Source organism: Ostrinia nubilalis, chromosome 13, assembly GCF_963855985.1.
Source record: "Ostrinia nubilalis chromosome 13, ilOstNubi1.1, whole genome shotgun sequence".
NCBI classification, from domain to species: Eukaryota; Metazoa; Arthropoda; class Insecta; order Lepidoptera; family Crambidae; genus Ostrinia; species Ostrinia nubilalis.
In genome coordinates, this window is record NC_087100.1 from 4,373,547 (window position 1) to 4,382,196 (window position 8,650).

At 35.8% G+C, this 8,650-nt stretch overlaps 1 long non-coding RNA gene across 1 annotated transcript; it reads left to right on the forward strand.

The window, feature by feature from the left end:
* Positions 1 to 2,272: 2,272 nt before the first annotated feature.
* LOC135077425 (uncharacterized) lies at positions 2,273 to 3,205 on the forward strand. Its single transcript, XR_010258458.1, has 2 exons — positions 2,273 to 2,736; positions 2,935 to 3,205. It is a non-coding gene; the product is annotated as an uncharacterized LOC135077425 (long non-coding RNA).
* The last annotated feature ends 5,445 nt before the right edge of the window (positions 3,206 to 8,650 follow it).

Consider the following 8,650-nt stretch of genomic DNA (forward strand, 5'->3'; position numbering starts at 1 on the left):
GACTCACACATACTTAGGTAGACTATAATTATGTATGTATCTCCATCTCAAAAAACCGTGAACCGTCACAAGTCTAATAAGATTTTAAGCATGATCATCATAGCCAAGTAAAACCGCTCCTGCGTTTACCTTAAATCTTTTTTACTATCTGGGGGACTTCCCCTAACCATAAACCACGTACATCCAGGCAGGAATAAGCGTTCGTTTGTGTAATCTTGTGCAAGCGATGTCCGCCGGCCGTGGAGCAAGCCGCCATTGTGGTCGAACAATGGGGAAAGCAAATCCAGGCTGATGCGGTGAGCGAGTGCGGCCATAGAAACCGCTGTGGTCACAGTATGGTAATATTTTGTTAACTCTACAGGAGGCGAATGTTATTATTTCTTTTATTTTTACGATAATATAGAAAAACAGCCAAACTGTGGAATGGACTGTCGTCTGCGGTATTTCCGGACCGATACGACCTGCAAGCTTTCAAGAAGAGAGCGTATCTTCACGCAGCTGGCAACGCACCTGTAACGCCCCTGGGACTACGGGTGTCTATGTGGTAATCACCTAAGGTAGCCTTTCGGACTAAGCGTCACACAGACGCAGCGTCTTTAGCTTTGGTCTTATGCCACCAACGCCGCGTCTCTAACTCGCTTCGAAAGGCTACCTTTAAGACCAAAGCTAAAGACGCTGCGTCTGTGATGCTTAGTTCGAAAGGCTACCTTTACCATCAAGTGATCCGTCTGCTCGTTTGCCTCCTGTCACAAAAAAAACTACTCTTTTAGTGCTTACCAATGTTAGTAATGTGGTGCATGCGTGACATGATGGAGGTCTTAAGGAATGGAACTACGTCTCTCTCTAGATACACTAAGGGCTGATTACTTAAATACTTTGTCTGGAATTTAGACAGATACACAGGCATCTAACCTGCAGTCAGTTACCTACCCACAGGCGTAATTGGTAACAGAAGTAAAATGTAGAGCAAATCACATCCATGTCGCTAGAATTCACATTTCCTTGCCCAACATAGCCCGGTTCTATTATTTAGGTCCACGCTATTGTCGTTAGATTTGAAAAATCCGCATCCGTGTATGTAAACACGATATTATTGTAAGCCATAATGATAGGGAAGTGATGGAACTATCCAAATTATGTGCACCCATGCAGCGTCCAGCTTGTTGGAGCGACAAACGGGAGCAGTTGTAGGAAAATAGCTGGAGATCAGTCCCCTAGACAAAATGCAAAATGTGTCAGTTTTTATGTCGAAAGATGGTCGAAAAGCCTTTTTTGTATAGGGTTTCAACGGGTTCGATTATCGATTCAATCAAAAAGCGCCACTTTTCTAGACCCACCACAGAAGGCTTCATTCAACTGGGATGTTGAATAATTCATGTATACGGATGAAAGTCATTTCTGCATAGCCAGATCACCGAAAATCCATTCCATCTAAGTAGGTATATGGGATATTTACCGATAGCGATAGATTCTTACTTATGTACCAATTGTACCATCATTAATACGTAAGTATTTATTTTGAAACTTTTTTGTGAAAAATATAAAATTAAAATAATTAAGGAATTAAACAATCATTAGATACTTACCTATCATCTAATAAAACTTAACATTATTTAGCAGGAACAAGTACCTACGAAACAATTTTCCTTGTTCTTTTTTTTGTGAAAATTCATCATTACAAATTCGTATTAAAACTCGTAGACAACTTTTAAAACCTAAGAAATCTCGTAGTATGTAAGTATTATTCGTTGATGTCTTTTTAATACGGCGCGTGCAACCTGCGAAAAGACTTCAACGCCATGCTCTCGAGTCGGTGGTGTTAGCTTTTCCGATGCTTTAATATTTTTAAAAATTCAACTGAATTATTAATGAATAGTTAAATTAATGAATTAGTAATTCAATGATAAAAGGATTATAAATCAGATTTTTGTTAAAATTAAACCGACCCATTAACGCTGTCCTTTTAGAGGTGAAAGTTAAAAGTATCTACGTAATCTTTAAAATGAGTAGGTATAAAATTTTGTTTTAAAATAATTAAATAGATCATCATTAACAATAACGTAATATTATAAATATTAGTAAACTTTAATATAAACTAATTCAAGGAAATAAACTTGCGCACTAAAATGCGCGTTGTTTTATAAACCTTATTGACAATAGATGGCGCACGCAAGCTTAATTTATTGATCGGGTATTTTATCCATTCGAGTCCCAGTAAAAGAATTCGCAAGTGCGTTAGAAAAATAACAAGTACATTGCAAAGTTAAAAAAGCTAACTCAATTCGTAGTTTGATGATAAAATAAGCTGAAGTTTTTCTTGTCATTGTAATCATCATTATTCTACGATTCCTGCGTTTCCTTCCTGTTGACTCGTTCGTTCGTTCACTCGGTCGTTCATTCACTCATAAAATGTTTCGAGTTCGTGTGTGAGGCTTCTTGCGTAGCGCATAATTTCGTATTTTTCAATTGTTTTCATTACTACACAAAGGAGATCGCGTGCTGATTATAATGAGTGGCCAAGTGAAGTGTTGTTTACATTGTTTATGAGTGTTCGAAGCGGTCTGTATATCGGACAAGGCAGCGAAGATGTTCTCACACCGCTCGCACACAAAGGCTGCGTCCTTCACATATTAGCTATTACATCTAGCCAGACCGCCGTCGTTGTTTGAACAACTCGTTATCTACACGGCGCTGATAGTGCGAGGTGATTATACAAATGCTAACGATGCATCGCATGTAAGTACGTAGGCTCTACGAGCCATAAGAACTTACTAACATCAAGGTGGCGGTGCTTATAACTTGGAAACTCCAGCTTACTAATAGTCAAGAATATGGCTAATATAAAGAGTAGACATTCACCAAAAAGTCCTAAAAAAGGACACAGTGCAACCCAAACTGCAACACCAACAAGTAATGCAATTGATACAATTACAGTCATGAAAAATAACTTGAAACTGATGACATCTGACGCTAGAAAAAAAAGTGTGGAAGTTAAACCAAGGCTTAGAATACCTAACTACTTCAATTTTAAGGCGAAGGCCCTAAGGAAAGATATTAATTTAGTATCAGACAGAGGACGGATTAAAAAGAAATACAAGGAAAAATTAAAGCTCGTTAATGACATCTTAAAAAGTGAACTTCTTATTAGTGGCAGCGACACAGAAAAGAGTACAATATCAACCCTATCAACAACAAGCAAATTGCCCAAGAAAAAACATGTCCACAACAATAATGATATCGGAATAAGTGACCACAATCAAAGTAAAAACATATCAAATGCCAATCAAAAATTTGAAAGTAATAAAAATGATAAACAAGTAAAACTTAAACCTAGAAAGGAGCAAAAGTTAAATCCTAAATTCCAATCTCAGACGAGTTCTACGGAGCAGGTTCCATTAATAAATGTTTCCGTTTCTTTGAAAAATATAAACCTTGATAACCTGGTAAAATCTAAGCCTAGAAAGGAACAAAAAATAAATGGTAAATCCCAAACTCAGCCAGATTCCATAGAACAAGTTCCGGCAGAAAAAGTTTCATCATCTTTAGAAACCAATAAGAATAATAAAGTAGCAAAATCTAAGCCCAGAAAGGAGCAAAAGGCTAATCCTAAAAATCAAGCAAGTTCTATTGAAGATGTTCCAACATTTAAAAAACCCAAAAAAATATATAAAGCAGTAAAATCAAACTCTAAAAAGGAGAAAAAAAATATTCCTGAACTTCAAACTCAGCCAAGTTCTATACGAGATCCATCAGAAGATATTCCAGGATCTCTATATGAGTGTGACCACTGCAGTAAAACTTTTGCAAAGAAAAAGCTAATTGAGAGACATATGTATGGTCATCTGAATTTAAAACCGTTCAAATGTAGTTTTTGTAAGAAGAAATTCCGATATGATATAAATATGCAAGTTCACGTTATGAGACTACATGGTACCCAGGACTGTGACTCACTGGATGAGTACAGATGCGATATCTGTGAAGAGGTATTCATGTTCCAAGAAACTTTGAACAGCCACCTAAAAAATCATGTAAGAAAAGCAAACTTTTTCAAGTGCATCGTCTGTGAGAAAAAGTTTGCTGAAAATTATCTATTGACTGAACATGAGAAGACACATTTACAAAATGGACGGTATCAATGTCCAATGTGTGACATGAACTATGGCATACGCAACCACTTTGAAGCTCATCTTAAAGGCCATTCAAAAATAAAAGACTATATTTGTCAGTACTGTGGCAAGGAGTTCTTACGACTTAATTCCATGCAGAGGCATGTGCATGTGTGCCATAGTGGCCATAGATTTCAATGTCCTATATGTAAGAAAAAGCTGAAGGGTCATCTTACTGAGCATATGAGAACCCATGACAAGAAGAGGCCTCATGAATGTGATGTGTGTGGTCAGCGCTTCACACAGTCCACTCAACTGAATGTCCACATGCGATCACATACCGGTGCCAGGCCATATCCATGCAGGATTTGTAACAGGAATTTCTCCCATTCCAATGCTCTGATGCTTCACATCAGGCGTCACACTGGTGAAAAGCCATTCCCTTGTGCTATGTGCCCACTAATGTTTTCTCAGTTACCACACATGAAAGCCCACATGAAAAACATACATGGCAAAGAAAATGCATACAAATGTGAAAAATGCACACAGTTTTTCAAACTGAAAAACGATTTGGAGCGGCACATAAAAACCTGTGCAGTTGGTGAGAAAAAATCTAAGCGTAAAAGAACCCAGGACGATCAGGAAGATGAGGAAATTGAAGTTGAGTCTGTCATGACTCTATCTCGAATGAGATATCTGCTGGCTCTTCTGCTTACCATCATAGCCACCAAAGACAAACTGAAATATTTAGGTGCGTAAAACTTTTTTTTATTTCTAAAAAGTTTTTACACTTTCATACACTGAGTGCACTGTTTTTTTTAAGTGTGGAAAACATGCTTCCTGTGTGTGCCAGTAACAGGATTCCATTTTGGAAAGGCCTACATGCTCATGTTTTCATATACCTAGAATGATGTTTGATAATAATATTGTTGAGTTTTAAATTAAAATTTAACTTAACAGAGTTGTTGTGTTCACATACATTAGACATCAACGTGCTCCCATACAAAAGCCACTATCATATTATTATTCATTGGTCACTGTAACAAGGTTAAACAATAACTAATTGTGCACCGTCATTTCGATGCGAGTGCGGTCGCTCATTATTATACAATGTGTAAGACATCGCGGCGCAACTCATCACCATGTTATTGTCAATGTATTATTATGTTTATTATTTGCATAATAGTATTTTTTGACATTGAACAACTCCATCTGATTTTTACAAGGGCAGTTTACTATTCAAATTGGTTACAGTTTTGAATTGATTATTTTTTCAAAGAGCTCTAGCAGGAGAACATTAAAATGGTGTTTCTTCTTGCTTAAAATTCTTGAGTTATTATTTTATACTAGCTGACCCGGCGAACTTCGTACCGCCTTAGCGTAGAGATTTTCTTAATATTTTTTTCCGTAAGAACCATCCTTGGACTTCCACAAACATTTAAAAAAAAGAATTATCGAAATCGGTTCAGCCGTTCACACGTGATGCCGTGACAACGCGAAACGGGTTTCATTTTTATATATATAGATTTAATAAAAGAGTCTTAACTTAAAGTGTATTTATCTTTAAGCTTTTAACAGGGCTACTTTCGAGTGTCTGTGTGCTTTTGTGCCGTGTGAACTTTCGGCGTTCCCTAGCAAAGCTTTTATCATCGTGGTTTTTATTTTAGCGAGGTATATTACAGAGGCGCCAGCAGACCGAGCGAGCAGAGGGTAAAGTTTCGTCGAGTGAGTTCACAGCCATTTTGTTCTTAATTTCTGGTGTTGGAAGGTGTCGGTGGACCTCTAAACTCGGGGATGGGAATATGGTCTCTAATTCTTAAGATACGGTTCAAATTCTGCTTCGGAGTTGGTGGCGGCTTGCAAAATGTTCTTTTCTGTATTTCACTATTTTAGGTCTCCAGTTTTTAAACTTCAGACGTTCTATAAAATGTGCTTAACTCATTAAGCATAAACCTTTTGTAAATACACATAATAAATTGAAGTAATTAATCTATTCCATTTATGTAAATTGACCGCACAACAAGCGTAACAGGTGCATTGCAAAAGTCGGTCTTATTACTCGCAAAATAAGAGCGATCTCAAGGTCAACCTGTTACGATTGGTGTGGTATTTTCCTTATTTTATTCTAGATTTCGTATTCAGCGATAAAATCTGCTACATAAAACTTGTAAATAGCTTCAGCTTGACAGTACCTAGGTATTTTGTAAGATATTGGCAGTCAGGGCGGTTATAACGTGGAATGCGCAATGGATTCATAATTTTAAAACGAATGGCCGTATTTTCCCATTATCTGTCTGTATCATTAGCATCATAATACATGATAGATCCTCGTCCTGCGCTCAGCATCTAAGTTACCTACTACTTTTTCACAGCAATTTTTATCTGTGAGTCAAAGTGCTTACTGTTCGAGTTTATGTTGCTTTAAAATATATCTTTAATTTAAGCTAAGTAAGGAATAAATATTTAAGGAATAAACTTCAAACGCGACGATATTTATCTCGTTAGATTAGACTCTATAGTTCTTCTCTCGGTTCCCACACGCATAGAGCTATTCGTTCGATAGTCACAAAATATCGCAGTAGGGCCAACCACACAACAAAAATCACAGCAAAAAAACTAACACCGTTTTCTCGCACAGGTTTCAACAAACGCCTCATAGATGACCTGCTGATAGAATCTCTTGAGGCTATGGGCATAGATCCATGCATGGACGAATCTCTCACGGAATTCAAAAGGCTGAAGATCAATATTGAGATGTTTATTGAAGGGACAGTGCCCGATGAAGAGCTGGAGAAGTTGAAAAATGAGAACCGAACCACAGAAGAGCTGTTAGAACTACTGACCGACGAGAAGAAAAAACAAGCATGAAGAATTTATTAATAGGTAAAGTTTTTAAAGCTGGTCATATGACATTTTAGTAACTTTGATTTTAATTACAGTGTAGGTACTGATACTTCTTTGGTCAGCAGAAATGTTACGAATTTACGATATTAGGTATTCATTATTTTAGGAATGAAGAAAGACACTGTGTTTACTATTCAATTATAGTAACTTTGATTTTAATTGCAGTGTACTGTATTCTTTGGTCAGCAGCAATGTTACGACATGAGTATTCATATTTTAGGGCTGAAGCAGTGTATTCGAAGGTATTATTCGCCTGCATTCCTGTATTGTCGCAAAGCTTCTTTTATCAGCGACGAGTTTAGTTGCAAAATTTTTATACTAACGCAGTTGCTAGAATTCGCCGATACTAGAAATGTTATGCTTTGGCCCTTAATTGATTTTAAAACAATGACAACTGGTTGATTTATTGAATATTTAATTTAAAATTACTGGTATTCGTTTGTTTGTACTCTCATTCATTGCACGACAGAGTGAGGCTGACCTATTGTGAGCATTCAAATGAGTTCATATAACTTTAAACACTATCACTATCACCTTTGGATTGTCAGAAGGATGTTATTTGAAAGCAATGATGCTACGGTATCGCGTACCTGTAAATATTTTTTTACATAAAAAATACAAGACAGAACAATTAATTGAAGTACTAAAATGTCAGCAATAGTATTGTATCCACATATTTTATTACATCTATTTTTATATTGAATACATACATAATAATTTATTTTTATTGTAAAACGTCCTATCTTCACTGAGGTCTACTATAATCATCCATAAAGTAGATATTTTAGTATAACACTTACAAGTAAGTAAATGGAGTTTACAATTTAATAGATTTAGAACATACATATACAAATTAGTAGATTTTGTAGTATTTATATTTATTAACTTATTAAGCATGATTTTTAGAGTATTGTCTACCATAATAACATTAATTTTATTTATTATTCACTAACTTTCCTGAATGACTACATCACTAGAAATAACTGCAAATCAGTAGTTGTATGTACTTGTGTAGACTGTGTAAGTCCATGTGTATAAATAAGTCGGTACTTTAAACTTTAATTACAAATTGTATCAGCTCTGCAAAGCGGAACGTGTAGATTCGCCGCTAGAGGCGCTGCCGCGCTATTTGCAATTTCTCTACTAAAATCGATACATAAGATAATATAATTTAACAATTATGACAAGGAGGGATCTCTTAAGGGCATAGGGGTTAGAAAAGTTATAATTTGGATATATCTAAGACCTGAATTCAACAAATATTGTGTCCACCATTGGCGAAAAGAATTGATACGTGTAGATCGCTTATTTAACACAATCTAAGATTTTGTGTATTGTCTAGTTGTTAAACTAAGTAACTCTTTGTGCGCTGTTAATATTATACAAATGTAAAAGTACGAATATAATTTTATCATTTCAATGCGGTTTTGTAATTTACTACCTAATATTGATGTGTCATTACTGTGTGTATGTATGTTGTAGTAGAAAGTACCTAAGTATTCCATAAAAGCTATAGTTTTGTGAATTTTCTACTTAGGAATAATATGTATGTAATATTTTTCTTATAATATTATCTTATGACTTGCCATTGAAAACCAAGTGATTGTCCCCAAAGATTCATTCAAATTGCATTTGTATTA